Source organism: Hylobates moloch, unplaced genomic scaffold, assembly GCF_009828535.3.
Source record: "Hylobates moloch isolate HMO894 unplaced genomic scaffold, HMol_V3 SCAFFOLD_15, whole genome shotgun sequence".
Lineage (NCBI taxonomy): Eukaryota > Metazoa > Chordata > Mammalia > Primates > Hylobatidae > Hylobates > Hylobates moloch.
In genome coordinates, this window is record NW_026652290.1 from 93822219 (window position 1) to 93849250 (window position 27032).

At 54.1% G+C, this 27032-nt stretch overlaps 1 protein-coding gene across 1 annotated transcript in view; it reads left to right on the forward strand.

Annotated features, from left to right (window-relative positions):
• The window catches only part of PTPRS (protein tyrosine phosphatase receptor type S), a 132444-nt gene that overhangs the window by 574 nt on the left and 104838 nt on the right, over positions 1-27032 (forward strand). The window lies entirely within an intron of this gene.

Below are 27032 nucleotides of genomic sequence, written 5' to 3' on the forward strand. Positions count from 1 at the left end.
GCGGCGCCCGGCCTGGGTCCCCGGGCGGGTCCTGGAGGCAGGGGGCGCTGTGCCGGAGGATGGGGGGCGTGCAGGCGCCCCGGAGCGGAGAGGAGCCGGGACGGGTGGCTCGAGGCGGGGTGGCTCCAGGGCTGCTGCGCCCGCCGCCTTCCCTCTCCAGGTCCCCCTCCCCTGGAGACCCCCGAGTCTACGCCGTCTCCCCTGGCACACTCCGGGCCCTGTCGTTGCCTTATGGGAGGTCGCCCCTCCGGCACTCGGGCATTGCCCCACCCTTCTGCGGCCCCGGCGCCCCCTTCCAGCCTCCCCACCCAGGGGCGAGCCTCAGCCCCCAGCCCCAGGGGCTCTGGCAGGCAGACGCGCACGCCCAGCACCCCAGTCTCCCCTCTGCGCTGGGGGCCCCGTGGGGATCCCGAGAGTGGGGAAGCCGGCCCTAGAACCGCCAGCCCCGCGAGTTCCGCACTCCCCGGGAGCCCCCTGGGGGCTGCGAGGGGGAGGGGCGGTGACGTCATCCCGGGGGGCGGGGCCGTCGGCACCGGGTTAAAGGGGGCGCGGGGCGTGCCCTGAGGGGAGCCCCTCAGGTTAGAGTGCCCGCGCCGTGGGTGCGAGGGTTCGGCCGGGCTGCGGCCAAGTTCACCGCTCTTTATGGGAATCTCTCCTAAAATTAAGATCCTCCCTTCGGACCTCCCCCTACAAATCCTGGACATTTCCCACCAATTCCCCCCCTTCCCAAATTGGGGAACTCTCCTTTGGCCGCTTTCTCTCCAGAATCCTCAAATCAGGGAACCTTTCCCACAAACTGGAATTCTTTTTTTCGACCACACCCCCCGCCCCAAATCTGGGACCACCTCCTTCGGTTGACCCTCTTTCCCCAATCTCAAATCGTCTTCTCGTGGGTCCCTAAATATGCAGCTTCCAAGAACGCCCCTTCCTCTGCAACCCTTCTTCAAATCCAGTCACCTCCTGGGACCTCATTCCCCCAAATTAACAAACCTTCCAGCGCCACATGGGGGTGCCTTGCCTCCCCCTTCTGGGCTCAGCTGGGATTCCCCTTACCCCCTCCCGTCACAACCTAGGGGAGCCCCCTTCTGAGCATGGGGTCCTGCTGCCTCTGGCCGAGCCCCTAAAAACACATCCCGGCAGCCGCGGCTGGTGAAGCGGGTGTCCGGGGTGTCCGAGGTGTCCGAGTCCCGGCTGAGCAGTAGGGATAATACCTAGAAGCGGGAGGAGGCAGGAAGAGACCCCTAGGGTCCCAAGGACAGGGACCCACCCGCTCCGGGCTCCCGTCCGCCACCACCCGGACTTTGGCTGCTGGGATTCTGGCCTCCTCTGGGTGCCCCCCTATCGCTGCTGCTCTTGGGGTGCCTCTTTGTCTGGGGCGTCCTTCTTCCCTCTTTCTGCCGCCTTTCGCCCGGGAGAAGGAAGCCAGCCCGCGCCTCTGCTCCTGAGATACCAGCGGCAGCTGCTGGAGCGTTTATTAATGGCCCAGGGACTTGGTCGAATCTGCCATTTGCATAAGTCCCCTCCCCCTCCCAGGGTCCCTTCCTTTGTGCCCCCTCCCCCTGCCAATCGCGCCTGCCTTCTGTCCCTCTGCTCTTCTTTCTCTGCCAGCTGATATTTTGGCGGTGGAAGGCAGGCAGCTGGGGCTGGGGGCGGCTGCTTCCCGCCCTCAAATCCCACAGCCCCCCAGCTTGGGCCTGACTGAGTCCCCACCTGGGCATCCCCCCCACCCCCCTGCTGCCCTCCACAAAGCCTTCCGTGGGGCATCTCTTTCTGGCTGGCAGGCTGGCGGAGTCTTCATTCTTCCCCTCCAGAAAGCAGGGTCCTGCCCTGTTCCCCAGGCCCGGGGGACACCCTCATCATGACGGTGCACTTCTGCATGGGGGCTAGGCCTCCCAGCCCCCTGGGGGCCAGCGCCCGCCATACTGCATCACCCTGAGAGTTGTTCTAATTGGGCTCAGGCAAACAAAACGTCGCGGGAGACCCAGGCTGCCTGGTGAGCTCACGCACTTTTCTATTTCTGCCACCCTGGCCGATGACATCGCCCCTATCCCCCCAGGGGGTGACAGAGACTGGTACTGTCAGTGGCCGTCCAGAGATACCGTCCCGAGAGGCGGTGGACTGGCCCGCTCCCCACTCCCCGCAGGAGATGGGTGACAGGTCATTTTGGTGTGGCCCGGCTGTGGTGCTGGAGGGTGCTGCTGGTTAGCAGGTCAGCTCCGGGGATGATTTCCCCCCTCACCAGGAAACCTTGAGAGCCTCTGAAGTCTGCGTGAGGTGGCGACGGAGAAGGGGACATTCAAACCCCAGGTTCCTGCCTGCTGCCAGCAGAGAAAAAAAAAAATCACTCGTTATACCCCGGTTGAGCGTTCAGTGCGCCTTTTCCCTGCCTTCCAGGGGATTTCAGGCATCGTCCAGTGTCCATGGACCCTGCTTGGAGACACAAGTCCATTTTCCCCCAATTTCCACCGTGGAACAGGGGGAAGCTTCGTGGATGCCAGGGATTTCGTGGTAGCATCTGGGTGGGCAGACCTGGAGCCATCACTGTGCACCTATTTTTTTCTTCTTTGGGTCACACAGAGCCTGGGGCTCTGCCTGGGTTTCCCAGCCCTGGTACCAGTCTGGAGGCAAATCTATCTCTGCTCATCAAACGTCTTTCTGGGAGGTGACTTGGTTTCCCCTTCTGCCTTCGGGGTTGGCGTTGAACAGCGGTTCACAGATGTCTGAGGGCAGCGCTCACCTCCACTTGCCAAGACGGGGAGACCTGTGGCTTCGCTGATTATTCCAGCGGCTGCATGGCCCCAATACAGTAGTTAGCGGGATGGCTGGAGAGGGACGGGCAGGGACGGGCAGGGACGGTGTGGTGTGACTTGGTGGCGCGACGTGGCATTTCTACCCGAGCGCCCCGTGGCCCCGCGTTCACCTGCTTTCTGTGACGGTGCAGCCGCCGTGTGCGTGGGGAAAGAAGCGGGGCGTGGAGAGAGTTCGGGATGGGGGCGAGCGGGAGGGAAAATCCTAAAAATAAAAAGGGATATTTATAAACCCAGCGGGTTTGGGGGATAATTGACAAAGCTTAATGTTTTTCGGCTGAGAGCAGTTCCTTCCCCCTGCTACCCATTAGGCTCCATTTGCAGAGTCGGTCGGAGCCACGGGAAGATCTTGAGATGAGCTTTAGGTTTGGCGGGCGCGGTGCCCACCGCTGTGGCCCCCTTCTGGGAGGGTCTCGTGCTTTCTGGAAGGAGGCAGGGGTCCCAGAAAGGGGCACTCCCCAGCTCTCCTCTGCATCCAGGGCAGGCTCCTGGCTCACCTTCCAATGGGTGGGCGTCCTCTTAGAATTTGCAAGGAGGATGAGAACCCCTCTCCGGCAAAGCCTGTGCAGGTTGCCCTTCCTGCGTCCTTCCCTGCGGCAAAAGATGCCCAAGGAGGGGAATTTGAAGAGAGACCACCCCCCGCCGCCCCACCCTCCACCGCTCACCAGGCAGAGTGGCTTAGCCTCCGGTGGCGACAGGAGGAGCGGAGAGTAAGACCTAACTGCTGTTCCTCGCAGGATTCCTGTGGCAAGCTGATATAAAACAAAACAAAAAAACCCCCAAAAATTCACCATGGGTTCACGGACAAAGGCACGTATCTGGGGCTTGAAGGTTTCAAGGGCTTTTTAAACCGTGAATTTTGTCATCTTCACACCTTACCTTGCTCTGGAATCGGAAAGCTGCCGGCTTTCGGCTTGTGGCTTGCGGGGCAGAGGAGAGGGGGTACCGGAAGGTGGTTGAGGCTCAAATGCATGTCATCTTATCACCAGGTGACATTCTGAATTGAGGAAGGGGGACCACGGAGAGAGGAAGTGAAGCGTAGGGGATGTGATCGAGGGAAAGGGTGGCTGTTGTCTCACACAGACAGTGGCAGCCCCAAAATGTCTAGGAAACAGGTGACACCCGGGTGTCTCTAACCCTGAGGTTCAAGAGTGTGGAGTGTGTGGTTTCCCCCCGCCCCCCCTTTTCCTTTAAAGAAAGAAAAGACTCTCAACCAAAAAGGGAAGAAAAAAAACCCCGGCGTACCATTTCTGTCTTGTCTCTAGCTGATATTTGAGAAGCGCTGGGGAGGGGGTTGTGTGTGGGGAATTTGAAAAATCAATTGGCTTACACTTCTGCAAAGGCGAAAATTAACGGGTAGGAGTGATTCACGGACAGGCCCTCCACTTTCACATCGCTTTATTTTTGTCTCTCTCTCTTTTTCTTTTTCCTCCTCCTCCTCCTCCTCCTTGGAGCTGCCGGTCCCCCAACATCGTGGCCTGGCCAGACTGGACCTGGGGGCTGGTGCTATTCTGGGCTAGCCCTGGAATCCCCTCTTCTGTTCCCCGGAATCAAGGCACACTCAGCACCCCGCGGAGGCCGAGGGGATATTCCACATCTGAAAATAAACCCAGGTTTCTGTGCGGCTTCCTGTTTCCTTCTGATTCCCACGGATCCCACCCTGGTTGGGGGTTCAGAGCTTGGATTTTTGGATCATGGGGACTTCCTCCTCCCGTCCCCATCGCCGTAACTGGGGCTGGATCACAAATGTCCCGTTTCATGGGGACAGAGTTCGTCTCGTACTCTATGTTACCTGGGTGGCCTTGCTCCTTCTAAGTTGTTTTTGATCTTTGCCATAAGCCCCTTGTAGGAAGGGCCAGGTGTCTCCTGTTCCCTCCACCTGGAGAACTGAAAATTCCCCTTTTTCTCCTAGATCTCACCTGCCTGCCTTCCTTCCTTCCTTCCTGGATGACTTCCCCTCTGTCCTTTCAGTTCTCCGTGCAGGAGCTTCCTCACTTACAGAATGAGGTTACCCCTCTGGGTTCCAGGTCAGAGCCCTGACTTGAGCCACCGGCCCCAGTTGAGCTGTGCAAACTAGGGCGGGTTGCCTGACCTCTCTGTGTTCTCTCATCTCTAAGATCAGTACAGTCGCAGTCCGCGTCGCGGCGAGCCTTGACATGAGATGCTGTGAGTAACGCGCCTCCCCTGGCTCTCAACGCGTCCGCTGTCAGTCGCATGCATCCTTCCTTCCGCTCTGGACACCCAGACGGGTATCCGGCGGGCGGAGAAGCCACGGCTCTGGAAGCCTGGGACCCTCGGATGAGGCAGGCTGTGGGGAGAGAGGCTGGGAGGATGGCCCATCGTCGCGCTGTCACGTGGGTAATTGAGAGTTAGCGGAAATTCAGGGGTTCTGGAGAAGCGAGGTTGGCGCGTCTCTGTGTGTATAATTTAATGCCGCTTATAATTAACCCCCGTGATCAGCAAATGAGGGGATGTCGGGGGGATAATAACAGCTGCTCCAACTATTTAGAGTTGGCGCCCCGTGCCAGGCCCTCTGCTAAGTAAGCAAGTCAGTAGCATCCTCGTCTCCTCCAACCTGCCATCCCCTGTCAGCGGAGTTGCTGTGATCTGAGCCCTATTTTGCAGAGAGGGAAACTGAGGCACAGGGAGGGGCCTCCACTGGCCTGAGGTCACTTCACACAGCCCACAAGCTGTTGGCTGCCACAACCTGGATTCCTGACGCCTGGAAGGAGCTCTGCCCGATTGTCAAGGTTGTTTGTTTGGATAGCAGTCCATCTGCTGAGGGGACCACCTAAATCGCTACAGAGATAACCCCCCGCCCCACACACACACCCCAGGGCTCTCGACTGCCTTTTCTCAGAGGTTAAGAGCAAGGATGCTGGATTGAGGCTGCACGGGGTTCAAATCCCGGCTCTGCCAACTTGTTGGCTGTGTGACCTGGAGCAAGTTGCTCAACCTCTCTGTGCTTCCATTCTCCTCATCTGTCTATTGAGAAGAGTAATAGTGCCCAACTGGAGGGATTGTTAGGAGGAAGAAATGAGTTAACGTGTGTAAGCACAGATCCAGAACGGCACCTAGAATGTAGCCGCTGCCTCTACTCTGTTTTTGTTATTATTTTTGACAACATGGGAGCTACGTTGATATGTTGAAGGACCTGCCCAAGAGGGGCTCTCCAGTGTCCGCCCCCGCCCCGCTACCCCGCCCTCAGCCCCCCGATGGGGTCCAGCACCAGGGAGATGTCAGGATGACTCAGCCACTGCAAACTGGGGCGTTCCCCTTCACTGGCTGCTTAATCAAGGCCGCCCCACTTCTGCGGCAGGACTGGGCGCCTGGCAGGAGCTGAACCATAGGGGGGCCCGGATGGTGGACAGGGAGGACACGTGGCTGCCTTGGGAGCTCCGGGCACTCCAGAGACTCCAGATGTGGCTCCCAACTTCCAGAGCCCCTGGTGGGCCCGAGTGATCACCAAAGGGGGGAGTTTGGGGGGATTTGGGGCTTTGACAGCAGTCATTTGATGGGCACTCAGGAAAGTGATCGGTTGACAAGCATGGTGTGCGAGCGAGCATGCATGCATTCATTCGAATATTCACCAGTTCACTCATTCATTCCATCAGGATTGCTGGAAACCTGCTGCTAAGGAACTTGGGAGCCAGAATCTAAGCAGCTGTGGGGCCTGGGCTAGTAATAAAGCTGTTCTGTGCCTCAGTTTCCTGATCTGTAAAATGGGTGCTTTGACATTGCCTCTATCATGAGTGGAGACAGATGAACAGGTGTGGGGGGCACCAGGGACAAAGACTGAGAGTGGCACCTACTGCTTTGTGGCTGGAGGTGAGGGGGGCACAAACAAGAAGAGGAGAGTTGACTTTAGCTGGGGAAGACCACACAGGTCCCCCCACCCCAAGGAGTTCGAATCACAGTGTGTGTGTGTGTGTGTGTGTGTGTGTCAGGACTCACACTGTTATGCTCAGGCTGGAGTGCAGTGATGCCATCATGGCTCACTGCAGTGTCTTAACTCTTGGGCTCAAGCAATCCTCCCACCTCAGCCTCCCAAGTAGCTGGGGACTATAGGTGTCCACCAGCATGCCTAGCTGACTTTTGTATTATTATTATTATTTTTTTTGTAGAGATGGGTTTCACCATATTGCCCAGGCTGGTCTCGAACTCCTGGGCTCAAGCTATCTGCCTGCCTTGGCCTCAGAAAGTGCTGGGATTCCAGGTGTGAGCCTCCACACCTGGCGAATTGGCATTTTTAATTTATTTTTTACTTTATTTTATTTATCTGAGACGGTCTTGCTGTGTCGCCAGGCTGGAGCACAATGGCGTGATCTCAGCTCACTGCAGTCTCTGCCTCCTGGGTTCAAGTGATTCTCCTGCCTCAGCCTCCCAAGTGGCTGGGATTACAGGCACCCGCCACCACGTCTGGCTAATTTCTGTATTTTTGGTAGAGATGGGGTTTCACCCTGTTGGCCAGGCTGGTCTCAAACTCCTGATCTCAAGTGATCCGCCTGCCTTGGCCTCCCAAAGTGCTGGGATTACAGGCGTGAGCCACTGCGTCTAACAAATTGCATTTTTTAGATGTGCAGCCAGAGTTCTCTGAAAGCCCACAGAGCTGGGCTGCCAACATCAGGATCAACAGAAAACCTGGAACGTTGGAAATGCTTCTTGGAACTGCTGTCAGGCCAAGGCCCAGAGAGGGAGAGCAACTTGCCCAAGGCCGCACAGCCACACCTGCCTGCCTGCTGCTGGGCCTTGCGCAGGAGGATGGAAGGGACCCCTTTCACCAGTCCAAAGGGAGAAACCGAGGCAGGAAGCCATGGCAGGTGTGTGATTCTCAAACCATAACGCCTGTCAGGGCTGGAGTGTCCGCTCCAGTGGGTCGTGTGGGCCAAAAAGTCTCCTTCAACCTCCAAGGAAGCCCTGCACGGCTCCAGGGCCCAATCTGTTGGTTTTTCCAAGGAAAAGCAGAAATCTAGATTTTAAGTAAAATTGCCCAATTTTGGCTGGGCGTGATGGCTCACGCCTGTAATCCCAGCACTTTGGGAGACCAAGGCGGGCAGATCACCTAAGGTCAGAAGTTTGAGACCAGCCTGGCCAACATGGTGAAACCCCGCCTCTACTAAAAATACAAAAATTATCTGCGCATGGTGGTGCATACCTGTAATCGCAGCTACTTGGGAGGCTGAGACAGGAGAATCACTTGAACCTGGGAGGTGGAGGTTGCAGTGAGCTGGGATCATGCCGCTGCGTTCCAGCCTGGGTGATAGAGTGAGACTTTGTCTCAAAAAAAAAAAAAAAAATTGCCCTATTTTAACATCCTTGGGTTAACATGACGCAGTAGTACAGAAATCCAGGGCCACCGTGGACTTTGACCCCTTCCCCAACAATGAAAAGTTGCGTGACCTCTGACACCTCCATTGCCATCCATGGGCCTCAGTTTCCGGGCCTGTGAAATGGGTTTAAGACTCCCAGCCACCTCCGCAGTTGTTTAGCGGCACCAGCGTGATAGCTTACAGAGAGTGCTGAGAACAGGGCCTGGGCCAGCGTCCGCGCTCGATAAACGTTGGCTCTGATTATATTAATATTGGTCATAATGATAAACTTGATTTAAATTAAATGCTGCGTAGAAGGAAGCCGGCTGTCCCGCGGGGCAGGGCTGTGAATTATCTACTGGCGGCAGGACCTGCCTCTCCATCCCTCGTTCTTTCTGTAGCGTACTCGTTTGCTCTCAGGGCTGGAGCCCCCGGGTTACCAGTATTATTCGTTGAGTGTACTGCTGTGGTTCTCAACCAGGGTCACTTTTGCTCCCCTGGGCACACTTGGCGACGTCTGGGCACACTTGGCGACATTTTTGGGTGTCATGTCCTGGGAGTGCTTCTGGTATGGAGTGGGTGGAAGCCAGAGATGCTACTTAACTCCGTGTAATGGCCAGGATGACCCCATCCCAGAGAATGACCCCACCCTCATGTCCACTGTGCTGAGATTTAGAAACCCGAATTTTGCCAGGTATGGTAGCTCACGTCCGTAATCCCAACACTTTGGGAGGCTAAAGCGGGAGGATTGCTTGAGCCTAGGAGTTCAAGACCAGACTGGGCAACATAGTGAGACCTCATTTCTACAAAAAACTTAAAAAAAAATCAGCCGAGGGTTGGGGTGCACACGTATGGTCCCAGCTACTGGGGAGGCTGAGGTGGGAGGATTGCTTGAGCCTAAGAGTTTGAGGCTGCAGTGAGCTATGATTGCACCACTCCACTCCAGCCTGCGCAGCAGAGCAAGGCCTTATTAAAAAGCCTGATTATGTCGACCCAAGCAGGAGAGAATCAGGCAGTGGTGCCTTTATCCTGGTCCACCCCCACATCCAGATCGCTAATGGGTTCCTTCTGCGCATCTGTCCTGGTTCCACCGCCCCATTGATTATTGGAAGTGGGTAATTGCCCCTGTCGGATGAATTCTAGAGAGTGTGAACTGCCGGGGTTTCTGGCGACAGTGCTGGCTTCACCTCCCAGGTATCAGCAGGGTGCAGAGAGGCTGCCAGTTCCCAGGACTTTTTCTCTTGGCCCCACCTGGCCCTGGGAGCCCAGACTCTGGCCCTGCTGGGGAAGGGCATTGGGGGTCTGAATGCCCCAGGTTCAGATCCTGACAAAGGCCCTCCCTGGCTGTGTGAGATGACCTCATTATTTTCTTCCCCTGAGCCTCGGTTTTCTCATCTGTGAAATGGGGACGAGTCTTGCCTGCTGCATCACTGGGAATTCAATGGTGTCATGTTGATAATGGGGCCAGGAGCCCAAGGTGCACAGGAGGAGCCAGATGAGTCTACCCTCCCTCCCCCTAGCTTCGTGAACCGTTAGGGGTGATGAGGTTGGAACCTCAAACCCACATTCTCCAAACAGCTGCAACAGAGGAGAACTAACCCAAGCGGGCGGAAAGTCCCCCGTGGTGGGGGTCGTTAATGCTCCGCCGTCAGTACCAGTGTGCCTGGCCCTGTGTTTTCTCATTTCATCCTCAGAACTGCCCTGAGAGGTGGCAGGTGTCCCCTTGTCTTGCAGATGGGGAAACTGAGGCACAAAGGAGGGTTGAGAACTGGGAATGACAAGCCCTTTCTTGTCAGGTTTACAGAGGTGGTGTTTCTGTACACGATGTCTTTTCTGCACTCGTGGAGGCTGCACCCAGGCCCAGCTTCGTGGGGCCCCTGCAGTCACTCGGGGGCCCACGATCAGAAGGGGCTGCGTTTAGATGAACGCTCTATTGATGCTGTCTGGAAATTCTTGATAATTTTTTTTTCTTTTTTTGAGATGGAGTCTTGCTCTGTCACCCAGGCTGGAGTGCAGTGGCGCTATCTCGGCTCACTGCAACCTCCACTTCCTGGGGTCGAGAGATCCTGCCTCAGCCTTCCGAGTAGCTGGGATTACAGGCATGTGCCACCATGCTCGGCGGCTAGTTTTTGTATTTTTAGTAGAGACAGGGTTTCAGCATGTTGGCCAGACTGGCCTTGAACTCCTGAGATCAGGGGATCCACACACCTCGGCCTCTCAAAGTGCTGGGATTCCAGGCGTGAGCCACCATGCCCGACCTGGAAATTCTTAATAATTTTTTTTTTTTTTTTTTTAAGAAGGCAGAGTCTTGCTCTGTCGCCCAGGCTGGAGTGCAGTGCTGTGATCTCGGCTGACTGCAAGCTCCGCCTCCCAGGTTCACGCCATTCTCCTGCCTCAGCCTCCCAACTAGCTGGGACTACAGGCACCTGCCACCGCTCCTGGCTAATTTTTTGTATTTTTAGTAGAGACAGGGTTTCACTGTGTTAGCCAGGATGGTCTCGATCTCCTGACCTCGTGATCTGCCCGCCTCGGCCTCCCAAAGTGCTGGGATTCCAGACGTGAGCCACCACGCCCGGCCTTAATAATTTTTAAACAAGGAAAACCCCACGGTTTCATTTTGCACTGGGGGCTGCAATTCTGTAGCTGGATTATTAGCCATGATGTAGCCAGAGCCACTTCCCACAGTGGCTGGGAGCAAAGATGTTATCAGCCTGGATGTGTTTTTGCCCCTTACGAGCTGTGTGACTTTGGGGAAGTCACTTTCCCTCGCTGGATGGCACCCTCAGACTCCTCTCTGTGGCCTGCTGGCCTCATCTCTCCTCCTCTTCCCCTCCCCTTTGTCTGTTCCACTCCGTGTACACCTATCCTTCTCCTGTTCCCACCTCCAGGCCTTTGTCCTTGCTCTGCCGGGAGCTCTGTTTCTCGCCAGGCCAACCCTACCCCGCCATTGCCTCCAGCACCCCGTTTTGTTTTCCCTCACAGTTTCGCTCTGTCTGCAACCCCTTTAGGACCTAAGCTCTGCCACACCTCACCCGCCCCTCCAGATCAGCCCGTTTGGCTCCTGGGAGCTGCCGCCTGGCCTGCGTGTACCAGCATCGCCGCGTCTAATGACCTCGATCAGGCAGGTAATGATGGGGAAAGCCCCGCCTCGGCAGCCCCCTGGTCCTGCTCTGAGAGTACTTGGAGTGGGTGATGTTGCAGAGAGAGGCAGCCACAGTGACCTCAACCTCCTGAGTAGCTGGGATTACTGGCACGTACCACCACAGCTGGCTGTATTTTTAGTAGAGACTGGGTTTCACCATGTTGGCCAGGCTGGTCTCGAACTCCTGACCTCAGGCGATCCACCTGTCTCAGCTCCCAAAGTGCTGGGATTATAGCTCAGCTCACTCTGCCCTTGGGCAAGGGAGGCCAGGAGACTGGGTTCCCAGCGGAAATGCTGTGCGCTCTCAGCTACTTGCTCACCCTCTCTGAGCTGATGAATATCCACAGTGTCTGGCAAGAAGTGGTAAGGGCCGGGCGCGGTGGCTCACGCCTGTAATCCCAACACTTTGGGAGGCCGAGGCAGGTGGATCACCTGAGGTCAGGAGTTCGACACCAGCCTGGCCAACATGGTGAAACCCCGTTTCTACTAAAAATACAGCCAGCCGTGGTGGTGCACGCCTGTAATCCCAGCACGTTGGGAGGCCGAGACTGGTGGATCACCTGAGGTCAGGAGTTCGAGACCAGCCTGGCCAACATGGTGAAACCCAGTCTGTACTAAAAATACAGCCGGCCATGGTGGTGTGTGCCAGTAATCCCAGCTACTCGGGAGGTTGAGTCAGTAGAATCGCTTGAACCCGGGAGGCAGGGGTTGCAGTGAGCCAAGATTGTGCCATTGCACTCTAGCCTGGGCAATAGAGTGAGACTCTGTCTCAAAACAAAAACAAAAAAACAAAAGAAATGGTAAGGAATGGCTTTGAGGGTGATGTCTCTGAGTAACTGGCTTCAAGCCAGGGGTCTGAGGACCAGTGTCAGGAGGTCAGGCAACTCTAAAACAGTCTGTGAGATTTCCTGTCTCCTGGGGAGAAGGTGAGAGGCCCAAAGGGGCTGGGGACCCCCAGAAAGTGTGCAATGGTTGGGCCAGATGATTTTAAGAGTCAACCAGTACCCGGGCATGGTGACTCATGGCTGTAATCCCAACACTTTGGGAGGCTGAGATGGGAGGATTGCTTGAGGCTAGGAGATCAAGTCCAACCTGGGCAACACAGGAAGACCCCATCTCTATAAAAAGTAAAAAAATTAGCTGGATGTGGTGGTGTGCACCTGTAATCCCAGCTACTCAGGAGGCTGAGGTGGGAGGATCGCTTGAGCCCAGGAGTTTGAGGCTGCAGTGAGCTGTGATCATGCGCCATTGCACTCTGGGTAACAGAGCGAGACCCTGTCTCTAAAAACAAAAAGAACTGAGCCAGGCCTGATGGATGTTGGGCACCCTGTGTGTCTGGCCAGACAGGTGGAGAAGTTACTGAGGAGCTCACCAGGAATGGGCCAGGGGATCTTTGGGGGATCAGGTTTAGCATTTGAACAGTGCAAGTTTGAATCATGTCTGAGCTGCTCGTTCAGTGTGATCCTGGGGCAGTGGTTTCACCCTCCAGGGCCTCAGTTTTCTCGTCTGCAAAATGGGGGTGAGGCTGTCTCTTGGGTAGAAGGGTCTTGGTATTGGAAGGATCTATGCTAAACACGCTTGGAGTAAGCCCCAAACTGGCTAAGATATCATAAAATACAGCTTGATGATCAGTGCCCTCTGGAAGCAAGGTTGCAGGACCTGCATATGGGGCTTGGGGGCGCTGGGGAGTGGCTGTGTCTGGGGTATTGAGTTGCGCTTGGAGCGTGCCCACTGCAGTGCGGAGAGCAGATTGGCGGGCACCTACGGCAAGCCCTGGGCAGACCGAGTCACAGGGCAGGCTGCCACGCTGGCAGGAGCTGGGCTGGGAGTGCGGGCGGGGCTACCCTTGGACCACCTCAGCCTCAGTGGGGAAACCGAGTCACGTCAATGTCAGCAGGTGTGGTGGGTCAGTTCTGACTCTCTAGGTCTGTGCCGAGGTCGCTCTGCAGGGTCTTTGGACTGTATATCCGGTGCTTTGCCGCCCCATCGCCTAAGGACTAGCTAGCTTGCTTGCTTTCTTTCCTTCTTTCCTTCCTTTTTCTTTTTTCTTTCTCTCTCGTTCTTTCTTTCCTTCTTTTCTCCCTCCCTGTCTCCCTTCCTTCCTTTTCTTTCTCTCTCATTCTCTCTTTACTTCTATCCTCCCTCCCTCCTTCCTTCCTTCTCTTCCCTTCTTTCTCCTTCCTTCTTCCTCTTTTTCTCTTTCTCTTCTCTTCCTTTCTTTTCTTCATTTTGTTTCTTTTTTTTTCTTTTTCTTTTGACAGCATCTCACTCTGTCACCCAGGCTGGAGTGCAGTGGCACGATCATAGCTCACTGCATCCCCAAGCTCCTGGGCTCAGGCGATCCTCCCGCCTCAGCCTCGCAAAGCGCTGGGATTACAGGCATGAGCCACCGTGCCCAGCCAGTACTTGATACATTTTGTTTAGCTGGGATTACAGGCATGAGCCACCGTGCCTAGCCAGTACTTGATACGTTTTGTTTAGCTGGGATTACAGACATGAGCCACCGTGCCTAGCCAGTACTTGATACGTTTTGTTTAAACCCATTCTCTTTTAAAACGTAAGAGAGAAAACTTTGTCTCGCTCTTGTGAACGGAAACCTGGTATGTCCTTGAAGGTACAGCCTTAAAAATAAATGTGATGAGAGCAAAACCAGGGCATTAAATTCTTGCTGCTTTTGTCTCTGTCTGTTCCAGGCTGAAAGCTGAGGCCTGAGCACCCCTGAGGTGTTTAAGGCATCCTAGCACCCACCTGAGGCTTTTAGCCTTAAGCCCGGCACAGAATGACCCCCTTGCTGGTTGGATCAGTATTTTGTTTTGTTTTCTTGAGATGGAGTCTCACTGTATCGCCCAGGCTGGAGTGCAGTGGCCCGATCTCGGCTCACTGCAACCACTACCTCCCAGGTTCAAGCGATTCTCCTGCCTCAGCCTCCTGAGATGCTGGGATTACAGGCATGCGTCACCACGTATGGCGAATTTTTGTATTTTTGGTAGTGACAGAGTTTCACCATGTTGGCCAGGCTGGTTTCGAACTCCTGACCTCCAGTGATCTGCCTGCCCCAGCCTCCCCAGGTGCTGGGATTACAGGTGTGAGCCACCATGCCTGTCCCAGTGTTACTGAATGTGGCTAGAACTGTTTGGGGCATCTCCTGGACTTTCTGGGAGGCTGAGCCCCTTCTGCCTTCGGCCTGAATTTCTTGAACTGAGCGTTGCTTCCCCATGGCCTGGGGAGAAGGTGATTTCTCCCTGAATTCGATTAATGAGCCTATTAAAAACTATTTATTTTCCCTGACAGTTGTTTACTGAGGAGAAGGAGATGAATTGGCCGGTGTCCTCGGTAGGCAGGAGGGAGGCTGAATGGGGGTGCCTGGTGGCTCAGCTCCAGTGCTTGGGGAGCACAGATTGCCGGTGGGGGCCTGTCCTTGGGGATGCCTTTGGCAGAGCCTGTGCTTGGGTCATGGCCACTGCTTCTGACCTTGGAGTCTTTTGGGAGGTGGATGTTCGGATGAGTGAAACCGTCGTCGTGTGGAGGCAGGGGGCCGGCCCCGATGACGTCTCTCTTCTCTTTCCAGGTTAAAATGTCTCAGATGCACTGGTTTGAGACCCAAGACCTGGCCCCATGGCCCACAAGGGATGTTGTGGCGGGATCTCCCAATATCCCATCATATCCCCCCACTCCATAGCAGTTGAACTTTACAATTTTTATCTGGGCACATGGCCACCTGGGAGAAAGAAAACATTTCTCGGTGCCCCTTGCAGCTGTCTGTGCCATATGATTCAATGCTGACCCGTGGTGTAAATAAGCAGGATTTTCTGGAAATGTCTTTCAAGAGAAGTGGCACATGCTCCTCTCTACCTGTCACCTGGAATATGGAGATGATGGCAGGTGCTCAGGCAGCCATATTGGACCATGAGGCAGGTGTCACAGATAAGAATGGGGGATCAAAGAGATGGAAGGGGCCTGGGCCCCAGTGATTGTCAGGGAGGGCAAAATAACCCTGAATGGCCAACCTGGCAGCTTCCCTTAGGTGAAAAGAGAAATCACTCCTTGCTCGTGTTTTTCTGGCATTTGCAATTCAACTGGATCCAAACGGTGGCAGGACATGAACCTTGGGACACCTTCTGGGGATATGGTTCTCCTGGGGATGTGGCTCTTCTTGCCCCTGTGCTCCAGAGACCCCATACTCGAAGTTTTCCAAACAGCGTAAGGATGAGGATGATGGTGAACGACCAAGTGTGATGGGTGCTGACACGGCTCCCAACTCTAGCTGAGTGCCTCGTGGTCCTGTTGAATCTGCACAGCACTGTGAGAAGCCTACAGCCACTGCCCCACTTTCGTAGATAAGGAAACTGAAGCTCAGAGAGGGGATGTGACTTGTGCAGGGTCACACAGCAAGTAGAGTTGAGCTAGGATTGGGCTGACCCCACGCTTTGTGGCAGGGCTGCATCCTGACACGCCTGGGGGCCTCCCCCCTTTAACCCGTGGGTCACTACCTCCTTCTCCTCTCCTCCTCCGTTGCAACCATCAGATCTGGCCCTGGTCTGATCAGCTGCCTCCAGCCTGGGACAGGCCAATAGGGACATGAGAGTGAAAACTGTGTTCCATTCCGTATGCAGAACTCTCCCAGGCACAGGGGTCACTGTCTTCTCCTGGGTCTCCCCAGGTTCCTGCCAGGGGAAGCGGGTTTCAGGTTCAGAGTACAGAGCCTAAGACCCTAAAAATAATACAAGCCAATGTATGCTGAGCACTTACTGTGTGCCGGACCTTGTGCTGAGTACTGTACACAGGCCAGCTTGCTTTCCCTTTTTTTTCTTTCTTTTTTTTGAGGCAGGGTTTCGCTGTGTCGCCCAGGCTGGAGTGCAGTGGCATAGTCTTGGCTCACCACAGCCTCTGTCTCCCGGGTTCAAGCGATTCTTCTGCCTCAGCCTCCCGAGTAGCTGGAATGACAGGCGCGTGCCACCATGCTGGCTCATTTTTGTATTTTCTGTAGAGATGGGGTTTCACCACGTTGGACAGGCCGGTCTTGAACTTCTGAGCTTAAGCGATCCACCCACCTTGGCCTCCCAAAGTGCTGGGATTACAGGCATGAGCCACTGCACATAGCCTTCATTTTTCCATTTTTGTTCTGTTCTCTGCTTCCACCTGGTCCAGCTCCCATCATCACCTGGACCAGCACAGTCACCTCTGATCTGGTTTGACCCCAGCCCTCATTCCCACAGTCTGTCTTCCCACAATGACATCTTTCAGTTCTTGAGTCAGGTCCCATCCCTCCTCTGCCTGTAGCCCTCTATGGCTCTCACCTCTTGGGGGAAAACCCGAAGTCCTCCCTGAAGCCCACCAGGCCTTACACAACCTGCTCCGTCCCTTCCCTGCTGTCCCCTCCTTCCTGTCTCCCCGTCCTCACTCTGCTCCAGCCACACGGGCCTCCTCACTGTTCCTCCAATACGCCAGGCATGGTCCCGCCCCAGGGCCTTTGCACGGTCTGTGCCCTCTGCCTGGAATGCTTTTCCCCAAGCACCTCCCTCCCTGACTTCCTTCACGTCTCAGGTCACTTTTAAATGAGGCCTCCCCGATCACCCTATTTAAACTTGCAGCCTGCCTCGCCACCTAGTTTCCTGTCTTCCCCCTTCTGCTCTCTTTGACTCAAAGCCCTTGCCACCATCTCTCTGTCGAATGCTTTTTTGTTTGTTTTTTGAGACGGAGTTTCACTCTGTCACCCAGGCGGGAGTGCAGTGGTGCGATCTTGGTTTATGCAACCTCCGCCTCCTGGATTGAAGCAGTTCTCCTGCCTCAGTCTCCTTGGTAGTTGGGATTACAGGCATGCGCCACCATGCCCAGCTAATTTTTTGTATTTTTAGTAGAAATGGGGTTTTGCCATGTTGATCAGGCTGGTCTCAAACTCCTGACCTCAAATGATCTGCCCTCCTCGGCCTCCCAAAGTGCCAGGATTAGAGGCGTGAGCCACCACACCCAGCCTTGAATGCTTCATACTCATTATCTGCTTCTCTCCTCCTCCGCCATGTCCATGGCAGCGTCTGCACACAGTAGGGCTCCAGGCATACATTTTGCCTAAACCGCTCTTCCTGAGGCTCTGAAATGCGTGAGGTCTTCTTTTTCTTTTTCTTTTTTTTTTTTTGAGACGGAATTTCGCTCTTGTTGCCCAGGCTGGAGTGCAATGGTGCGATCTCGACTCACTGCAACCTCCACCTCCTGGGTTCAAGCGATTCTCCTGCCTCAGCCTCTCGAGTAGCTGGGATTTATAGGCACGTGCCACCACGCCTGGCTAATTTTGTATTTTTAGTAGATGGGGGTTTCACCATGTTGGTCAGGCTGGTCTCGAACTCCCTGCCTCAGGTGATCCGCCTGCCTCAGCCTCCTAAAGTGCTGGGATGACAGGCGCGAGCACTGCGCCCGGCCGCCTGAGGTCTTTCTGCGGGCTGGAGGCAGTGCTTGCGAGGAGCAGGTGGCTTCCACGTTCTGGCTCTTAACCACCCCCCACCCGGGAGTCGGCCAGTCGGGGCGGGCCCGAGTCGGTCCCCGCGGCTGCTTCTTCCTCCCACCCCCGCATTCTCACCTCAGCCTCCAGAAATAGCCCCTTTAAAATAGCCACGTCCTCGAGTTCCGGGGCCTCTGCCTGCCCACGGACGTGGTGCTGCGCTGACGGGCCAGCCTCCTGAGTGCTGTGGGGTTTTTAAAAATATAGCTGGTGTTAGGTGATTTTTACCTCCCTTTTAAGCCTGAAAAAGCCCAGCCACCAACAGGGCTGTGTGTCACTGTGGATACTCCAGCAAGGCACGGCCGCGAGGGTGTCTGCTGTGCAGAGCTGGGGAGGGCTTCCGCTAAAGGCTAACGCCAGCTCAGGCGGGGACTGTGGGGTCCGCAGTTCCCTGTCAGGTCAGGAAACCTCAGATTTGAGGCTCAGTGCTGCCTCTTGCCGGCTGTGTGACCTCTGGCAACTGTTGAAACCTCTCTGAGCCTCAGTTTACCCAAATGGAAATGGGGACAATTTCACGGTTTGGATAAATGGTTAAATTTCTCTGAGCCTCAGTTTACTTGTGAAATGGGGACATCTCAGGGTTTGGGCAAATAGCTGAACTCAGCCTCAGTTTACCCATGTGGAAATGAAGACAGTTTTGGGGCTTGGATAAATGGTTCCATTTCCATGAGCCTCAGTTTACCTGTTTGTAAAATGAGGACATCTCAGGGCTTGGGCACATAGCGGAACTTCCCAGCCTCAGTTTACCCATCTGGAAATGGAGATAATTTTGGTGCTTGGATAAATGGTTCTATTTCTCCGAGCCTCAGTTCACCTGTTTGTAAAATGTGGACATCTCAGGGCTTGGGCAAATAGCTGAAGTTCTCAGTCTCAGTTTACCTGTCTGGAAATGAGACATCTGAGACTTTTCCACTCTGGGCCTGGCACACAGTGGGTACTCACGAGGCACGAGCCAAACTCCTTACAGCACCGAGGCCCCTGCGAAATGACCCTGTCATTGATCTGGGTAAGGGTTTAGTGAATTTATCATTAGCTCTGAGCCTGCCACTTCTAGGTGGTAGATCCTTTAGGAAATCACTTCCCCCTTGAGGGACTCAGTTTTCCTTATCCCTAAAATGGGCCCATGTCACTGGGTTGGGAGACGTCAGGGAGATGAAGCATAGCTGCCTTTTTCCCGAGGTCAGAATGCTCCGTCGACATGACTCACGTTTCCCTGTTACCTTGATGTATCCTTTTTATTTTTCTTTGTTGAGACAGGGTGTTGCCCTGTTGCCCAGGCTGGAGTACAGTGGCAGCATGATCATAGCTCACTGCAGCCTCGACCTCCCTGCCTCAGCCCCCCGAGCAGCTGGGACTATAGGTGCACACCACCATGCCTGGCTAATTTTTTTGTTGTTGTTTAATTTTTTGTAGAGACAAGGTCGTGTTATGTTGCCCAGGCTGATCTCGAACTCCTGGGCTGAAGTGGTCCTCCTGCCTCGGCCTCCTACGGTGCTGGGATTACAGGCATGAGCCAGCACCGGGCCCTTCTTTTATTCTTCTCATTCATTGAGACTGTGTTGATTAGTGGCCAAAACCAGATTCTAGGGCCAGATGGCTCTGTCCCTTAGTAGCAATGACTCCACCTCTCTGGGCCTCAGTTTCCTGCTCTGGGAAATGAGGATAATGATAACCCCAACCGCCCAGCCTCCTTGGGAGGATCTAGTGAGTTCATAGGGTGAAGCCCTCAAATCAGGGCTGGGCTCAGCCTGAGGACGGTGTGACGATTGTAAAGAAATCCAGGCCGGATGCAGTGGCTCGTGCCTGTAATCCCAGCACTTTGGGAGGCTGAGGTGGGCAGATCGCCTGAGGTCAGGAGTTCAAGACCAGCCTGATCAACATGGCGAAACCCCGTCTTTACTAAAAAAATACAAAAATGAGCCGAGCTTGGTGACATGCACCTGTAATCCCAGCTACTTGGGAGGCTGAGGCAGGAGAATCGTTTGAACCTGGGAGGCAGAGTTTGCGGTGAGCCGAGATCACACCACTGCACTCCAGCCTGGGTGACAGAGCGGACTCCATCTCAATTAAAAAAAAAAATCCATTTATTTGCCAGACGTTTATCAGGCTGTCCCTACACCGGCCCCTTCCCGGGAGCCGGATAAGCCAAGTGGACGATGCTTGTGTCAGCCTGTGTGTTTGACTTCAAGGTCCGTGTATCCCCCTCTCCCACTGGGGCAGGGATTAAACCTGCTGGAGGGAGCTGTCCAGCCAAGGCCACAGGCACTGGCTGCTGCCCCTGCTTCCTGCTGTGTCACAGCAGGTGTTGAGCCGCCGGATGGCAGAGGGCAGGGGCCTGGCTCACCAACAGGGACAGGAAGGCCCCAGCTGGAGTAGGCGTGGAAGCTTCCGCCATCAGCCTCCGGGGTCTCAGCGGCTGCTTTGGCTGCAGCCACTGCGTCTGATTTTGCGCTTGCCATCATCTGGGGGGATTTCTCGGATGCCTTCCGTCCACCAGGCTCTGTGCCGGGACCCTGCAGGAATAAAAGGGATGGCTTTGTGGATCAGGCACAGAGATGATAGGCAAAATACGATATATAGCACATCAGGGGTGATCAGAGAAAGCAGTAAAGGAGCAAAGGGGACTCGGGAGGGAGGCATGAGGGTTGTAATTTTTAATGGGGTTGTAGGAACGGCTTCATTGAGGAGGTGACGTTTGATCAAAGCCCTGATGGAGGTGAGGAGAAACCAAGTAGATACGTGGGGGAAGAGCATTCCAGGCAGAGGGCACAGCGTGTGCAAAGGCCCTGGGGCAGGACCACGCCTGGCGTGTTGGAGGAACAGCAAGGAAGCCTGTGTGGTTGGAGTCCAGTGAGTGATGGGGAGGGGAGAGGAGGTGAATGTAGGGCCTTGTGGGCTGCAGGGAGAACCTGGGTTTTGAGCCCGAGAGAGGTGGGAGCTATGGAGGGCTATGGGCAGAGGAGGGACGGGACCTGACTCAGATACTCATGGTCGATGCCGGGGATGGACCAGGTGGAGGCAGAGGTGGGTGCCTCTTCTCCCCAGAGAAGAAGCAAGTGGATTTGGGATAGCTTTTTTTTTTTTTTTTTTTTTTTAAAAGAAAAAAGGCAAGGTCTGGCTCTGTCGTCCAGGCTGGACTGCAGTGGTGTAATCTTAGCTCACTGCAACCTCCACCTCCCGGGCTCAAGTGATCCTTCTACCTCAGCCTCCCAAGTAGCTGGGACTACAGGCGCACACCACCACGCATGGCTAATTTTTTAATTTTTAGTAGTGATGGGGTTTTGCCATGTTGGTCAGGCTGGTCTCGAGCTCCTGACCTCAGGTGATCTGCCCGCCTCAGCTTCCCAAAGTGCTGGGATCCCAGATGTGAGCCGCTGTGCCTGGCCTTGGGATGGCTTTTGAAGGTAGAATGTCCCTCCTTTTTTTCCTTCCATGTCTGGGGTTAGTGGCCAGGCTGAGCTGATGCTTTCTCTTCTATCCTTCCATTAGAAGTTTCTAGAACTCAGTATTTCAGGGATAAATATGGAGGGGAGGGCAGGCCAGGCCCTTGCCCTCCAGGGACTCACCGTCTGTTAAATGGAGAATACAAACAGATCAAGAGATTGCAATGTGGGCCTCTCACTTAGCAATGTCAAAGGAAATAGGGTGCTGGACACCCTGACAGGTTAGGCCAGAAAAACTTTTTAAAAAATAACATCAGCTGGGCCCAGTGGCTCACGCCTGTAATCCCAGCACTTTGGGAGGTTGAGACGGGAGGATCACTTGAGCCCAGGAGTTTGAGGCTGCAAGTGAGCTGTGATCTCACCATTGTACTCCAGTCTGGGTGACACAGCGAGACCCTCTTTAAAAATAAAAACAAATAATAACAATCACCACCAAAATAATAATATCTGCAGTCTATCAGCTGCTTCTCAGGTGGTGGGAACAGCTCCGTGTGCTTTTCCATTCAGTCTTCACAGCAGCCATGTGAGGGAGGGAAGAGATTTATACCCATTTTACAGATGAGGAAACTGAGGCCTAGAGAGGTCAAGTCACCTGCCCAGGGTCACACAGCATGGCCAGACTGCCTTGCTGTTGGGCCTGCTGGGGTGCAGACTGTTCTGTCCTGTCCTCATTCTGTCTCCTAGCATTTTACGGTCATCATTCCATCATTCCTTTTGAGACACTACCCCCCAGGCTGGATCATGGCAGACTTGCCACTGCAACTCCCTCGTTCAAACTCTCTTGGGACTACAGGCATGTGCCACCATGCGTGGCTAATTTTCGTTTTGTTTTTGTTTTTTTGTTTGTTTGTTTTTGTTTTTTTGAGACGGAGTTCACTGTGTTGCTCAGGCTGGAGTGCAGTGGCGCAGTCTGGGCTGCAACCTCCACCTCCTGGGTTCACGCCATTCTCCTGCCTCAGCCTCCTGAGTAGCTGGGACTACAGGCACCTGCCACCACGCCCAGCTAATTTTTTGTATTTTTAGTAGAGACGGGGTTTCACTGTGTTAACCAGGATGGGCTCGATCTCCTGACCTCATGATCCGCCCGCCTCGGCCTCCCAAAGTGCTGGGATTACAGGCGTGAGCCACCGCGTCTGCCCTAATTTTCGTATTTTTGATGGAGGTGGGGTTTCAGTATGTTGGCCAGGTTGGTCTCAAACTCCTGAGCTCAGGTGATCCACCTTCCTCAGCCTCCCAAAGTGCTGGGATTACAGGCATGAACCACTGCTCCTGGCCCCTTACTAATTTCTAGGTGGACCACTTACCCCACCCTCTTGATTTAAAGATCTGTGTGAGTTTGGGTTCTCTTATTTGAGATGTTTGCTTTGGCCCTGCCCTGCTCTATCTTATTTTAGGAAAATTTGTGCTGTCAGGAGCCACCTGGACTGGTGGAAAATCTAGGATTCTGTTAGTCCTGGATTGAAATCCTGCCCTCACCTTTTCCCTAGCTGTGTGATTTTGTGGCCCTTGCCCAACCTCTCTGATTGCTCATTTCCTGTGTAATGTTTTGTGTTTTTTGTTTTTGAGATGCATTCTTGCTCTGTCTCCCAGGCTGGAGTACAGTGGCACAATCTCGACTCACTGCAACCTCCACCTCCCGGGTTCAAGTGATTCTCCTGCCTCAGCCTCCCGAGTAGCTGGGATTACAGGCGTGCCACCACTCCTGGCTAACTTTTGTATATTTACTAGATATGGGGTTTCCCCATGTTGGCCAGGCTGGTCTCGAACTCTTGACCTCAAGTGATCCACCCGCCTCTGCCTCCCAAAGTGCTGGGATTATAGGCGTGAGCCACTGTGCCTGGCCAGGCTCAGCTATTTATTTGTTTACCGAAGTAATATTTTCTCAGTGCCTGCTCTGCATGAGGCGTTGTTTTGGGTAGAGTGGTTCTTCCTAATGTCCCGCCATGGCCACTCCAGCCCTCAAAGTGTGAGTTGACAAACCCTGGTGTTTGGGCCGTGGGAAGGTGAGCAGGAGCCCAGCCATAGTCGGGATCCTTCGTGGATCCCTCAGAACAGATGTCTCAGTGTGGCTGGGAGGAAAACCCCGGGGCAGTGGGGCAGCCGCCCATGGGAGATGCCAGGTCCCCGGTGCCTGGGAGTGCAAGCAATAGTGCTATGTGTGCAGAACCCCAAATCACAGCCAGGTATCAGAACCCCAAATCACAGCCGGGTGCGGTGGCTCATGCCTGTAATCCCAGCACTTTGGGAGGCCGAGGCGGGTGGATCACCTGAGCTTAGGAGTTCGAGACCAGCCTGGCCAACATGGTGAAACCCCACCTCCATTAAAAATACGAAAATTAGGCCAGGCACGGTGGCTTATGGCTGTAATCCCAGCACTTTGGGAGGCCGAGACTTGAGGTCAGGAGTTCGAGACCTGCCTGGCCAACACGGTGAAACCTCTTCTCTACTAAAAATACAAAAATTAGCCGGGCGTGGTGGCGTGAGTCTGTGGTCGCAGCTACTTGGAAGACTCAGGCAGGAGAATTGCTTGAACCCAGAGGCCAAGGTTGCAGTGAGCCTAGATCACAGCACTGCACTGCAGCCTTGATGACAGAGCGAGACTCCATCTCAAAAGAAAAAAGAAAGAAAAAAACCCAATCAGCAAATCTGGGGCAAGAAGCATTCATAAGAGCTGGACTCGGGACACAGGACTTTTCAGGAAACATGAACCATTTATTTGACTTAAACATTTTCTATTTATGTATGTAGTTCAGGAAAGAAAAGTGTTCAAAACCTGTGTCCAAAGGAGTATTAAAAAGCCCTTTCTCACAGTGGCTAATCTGTAATCCCAGCACTTTGGGAGGCCGAGGCTGGAGGATTGCTTGGGGCCAGGAGTTCCAAATCAGATGGGGTAGTATAGCAAGACCCTGTCTGTACAAAAAATTTAAAAAATTAGCCAGGTGTGATGGCGTGTGCCTGTGGTCCCAGCTACTCAGGAGGCTGAGGTGGGAGGATCACTCGGGGCCAGGAGTTCCAGATCAGGCAGGGCAACATAGCAAGACCCCATCTCTGCAAAAAGTTAAAAAAAATTAGCCAGGCGTGATGGCGTATGCCTGTGTTCCAACCTCCTCAGAAGACTGAGATGGGAGGATTACTTGGGACCAGGAGTTCCAGATCAGGTGGGGCAACATAGCAAGACCCCATCTCTGCAAAAAATTAGCCAGGTGTGATGGCATATGCCTATTGTCCCAGCTACTTAGGAGGCTGAGATGGGAGGATCACTTGGAGCCTGGAGTTCCAGATCAGGCGGGGCAGCATAGCAAGACCCCATCTCTGCAAAAAAATTTTAAAAATTAGCTAAATATGATGGTGTACACCTGTGGTCTCAGCTACTCAGGAGGCTGAGGCAAGAGAATTGCTTGAGGCCAGGAGGTCAAGGCTGTGGTGAGCCGTGATTGTGCCACTGCATTCCAGCCTCAGTGACAGAGTGAGACTCTGTCTCAAAAAAAAAAAAAAAAAAAAAAAAGCCCTTTCAAATAAGAATTCTCCATGACAAGAAAATTCAGACCAGTTTAAGTGGCAGTGTTTTTTATTTCTTCTTTTGCAATAAAATATGGAAATTGCTGGAGATTGATAAGGGAGGGGAATAGAGAATGGGAGGCTCTGGGCATGAATGATGGGAGGGGAAGTCAGGGAAGGCTTCCTGGAGGAGGTGGCGGCAGCTGATCTAAGAAGCGAAGGTAGAGTAGGAGTTAACTGGGCAGTGAGGGCAAGGAAGAGTGTTCTAGGCAGATGGAACAGCATGGGCAAAAGCTTCCCACACAGGGTCTTTGTGAAGCATCAGTTGTTTCACTTTTTGGCCTGCAGTGGGCCTAGTGCATAGTAGGTGCTCACTAAATGCTTCATGGTAGATATTCAGTTGGTGGGCACAGTCCTCAGTCCCAAATCTGAATGACGCCATGTGGGTGTTACTTTCCAGCAACCGCATTCTGAATGACCCAAGGCTCAGAGGTTTGAGGTTTATCTGAAGTCCCTGAACTAATTGCCTGTTGAGCAGGGATAACCTGTGATGTCTGGAATCTTCAGCTCCCCCAGCTTAACAAGGCTCTGTCCTCAGGCACACAGTGGGCTTCAAAGGTGGAGAAACAGCCTGAAAGGTGGAGAAACAGCTGGGTGTGGTGATTCATGCCTGTAATCACAGGTACTTTGGGAGGGCAAGGCAGGAGTATCGCATGAGCCCAGGAGTTCAAGACCAGCCTGGGCAACATAGTGAAATGCTGTTTCAAAAAAAAAAAAAAAGGTTGTTTTTTTTTTAAATAAATAAATAAATAAGAAAGTTGGAGAAACCCACATCAAACTGACATTAGCGAAAAGCCAGGGAGTTGATTGGCTCTTGAACCAAAAAGGCTGATGTTAGAATGGACCACCTTCAGGCATAGTTGGATCCAGGGGCTCAAACAAGATAAGCAGATCCAGAGAGATTGAACCATTTATACCTGAGGCTGCACAGCTAAGAGGAGGCCAAATCACGGTGCAGACTCTGGGTTGCTTTGAATCCGAAGTGCATGCTGCTCAGTATGACTGAGAAGGTTGATCCAGGTCAGGGAGGTCACGACCCTGTCTTACTGAGGTTCATGGAAGGGAAATGACATGCTTAAGGTCACACAGTGTTCAAGGAGCAGAGACTGGCACTGAACTCATGCTGAACCTGTGGTCTTGACTGATTGATAGAGACAGGATCTTGCTCTGTTGCCCAGGCTGGAATGCAGTGATGCTGAACCTGTGGTCTTGACTGATTGATAGAGACAGGGTCTTGCTCTGTTGCCCAGGCTGGAATGCAGTGGCTGTGATCGTAGCTCACTGCAGCCTTGACCTCCTGGGCTCAAGCGATCCTTCCACCTTAGCCCACTGTGTAGCTGGGACTACAGACACACGCCACCATGCCTGGCTAATTGTTTTATTTTTTATTTTATTTTTATTATTATTATTTTTTTTTGTGGAGAGAGAGAGTCTTGCTATGTTGCCCAGGGTGGTCTTGAACTGCTGGGCTCAAGCAGTCCACCTGCCTTAGGCTCCCAAAATGCTGGGATTACAGGTGTGAGCCACTGCGTGCCCAACAAACCTGTGGTCTTAGAGCCACGTCATAGGGTTTCTCCTTAAGCATGGATTGAACGGTGGGTTGGTTCCGCTGAGGCAGGAAGGAGAAAAGGCTCTCCAGGGGTGCCTTGACCTTGGGCCAGGCCCTCCCCACTCCATCTAAGACGTGCCCACCCCAGCCTGCCCCTGCCGCCTGCCCCCGATGGTCATGACATTTCCCGTCCTCTTGATAAACACATCACACGGAGACAGGTAGGGAGGTCCCCGCTGACTCTGGCTCAGTGCCAGCCGTGGGCCCCGGCCAGGCCTGCCCATCTCTGTCACAGGAGGAAATGAGACTGGCAGCGATTTGTTCTCCGACGAGCCAGCCGCCTCACTCCCCAACACCCGGTTTCCTACGCGTGTGTGCTGACTGCATGGATTCCCCAGTGAGCATTGTCCAACCCATCCCTGTGCAATAGACCACTCTCTAAGTCTCACCATCTCCTTCTGGGCACACCCCTGTCTCTGCTCACTTTGCCCTTGAGCATCTCTGGGGCATTTATTAGGCGTCCACTGTTTTTACCAGGGATCGGGCGTAGACTATCAGCGAGCTTTGTCACTAAATCCCAGGTCAGGACCGGGCGCGGTGGCTCATGCCTGTCATCCCAGCACGTTGGGAGGCTGAGTCGGGCGGATCACCTGAGGTCAAGAGTTTGAGACCAGCCTGGCCAACATGGTGAAACCCTGTCTCTGCTAAAAATACAAAAAACTAGCTGGAGG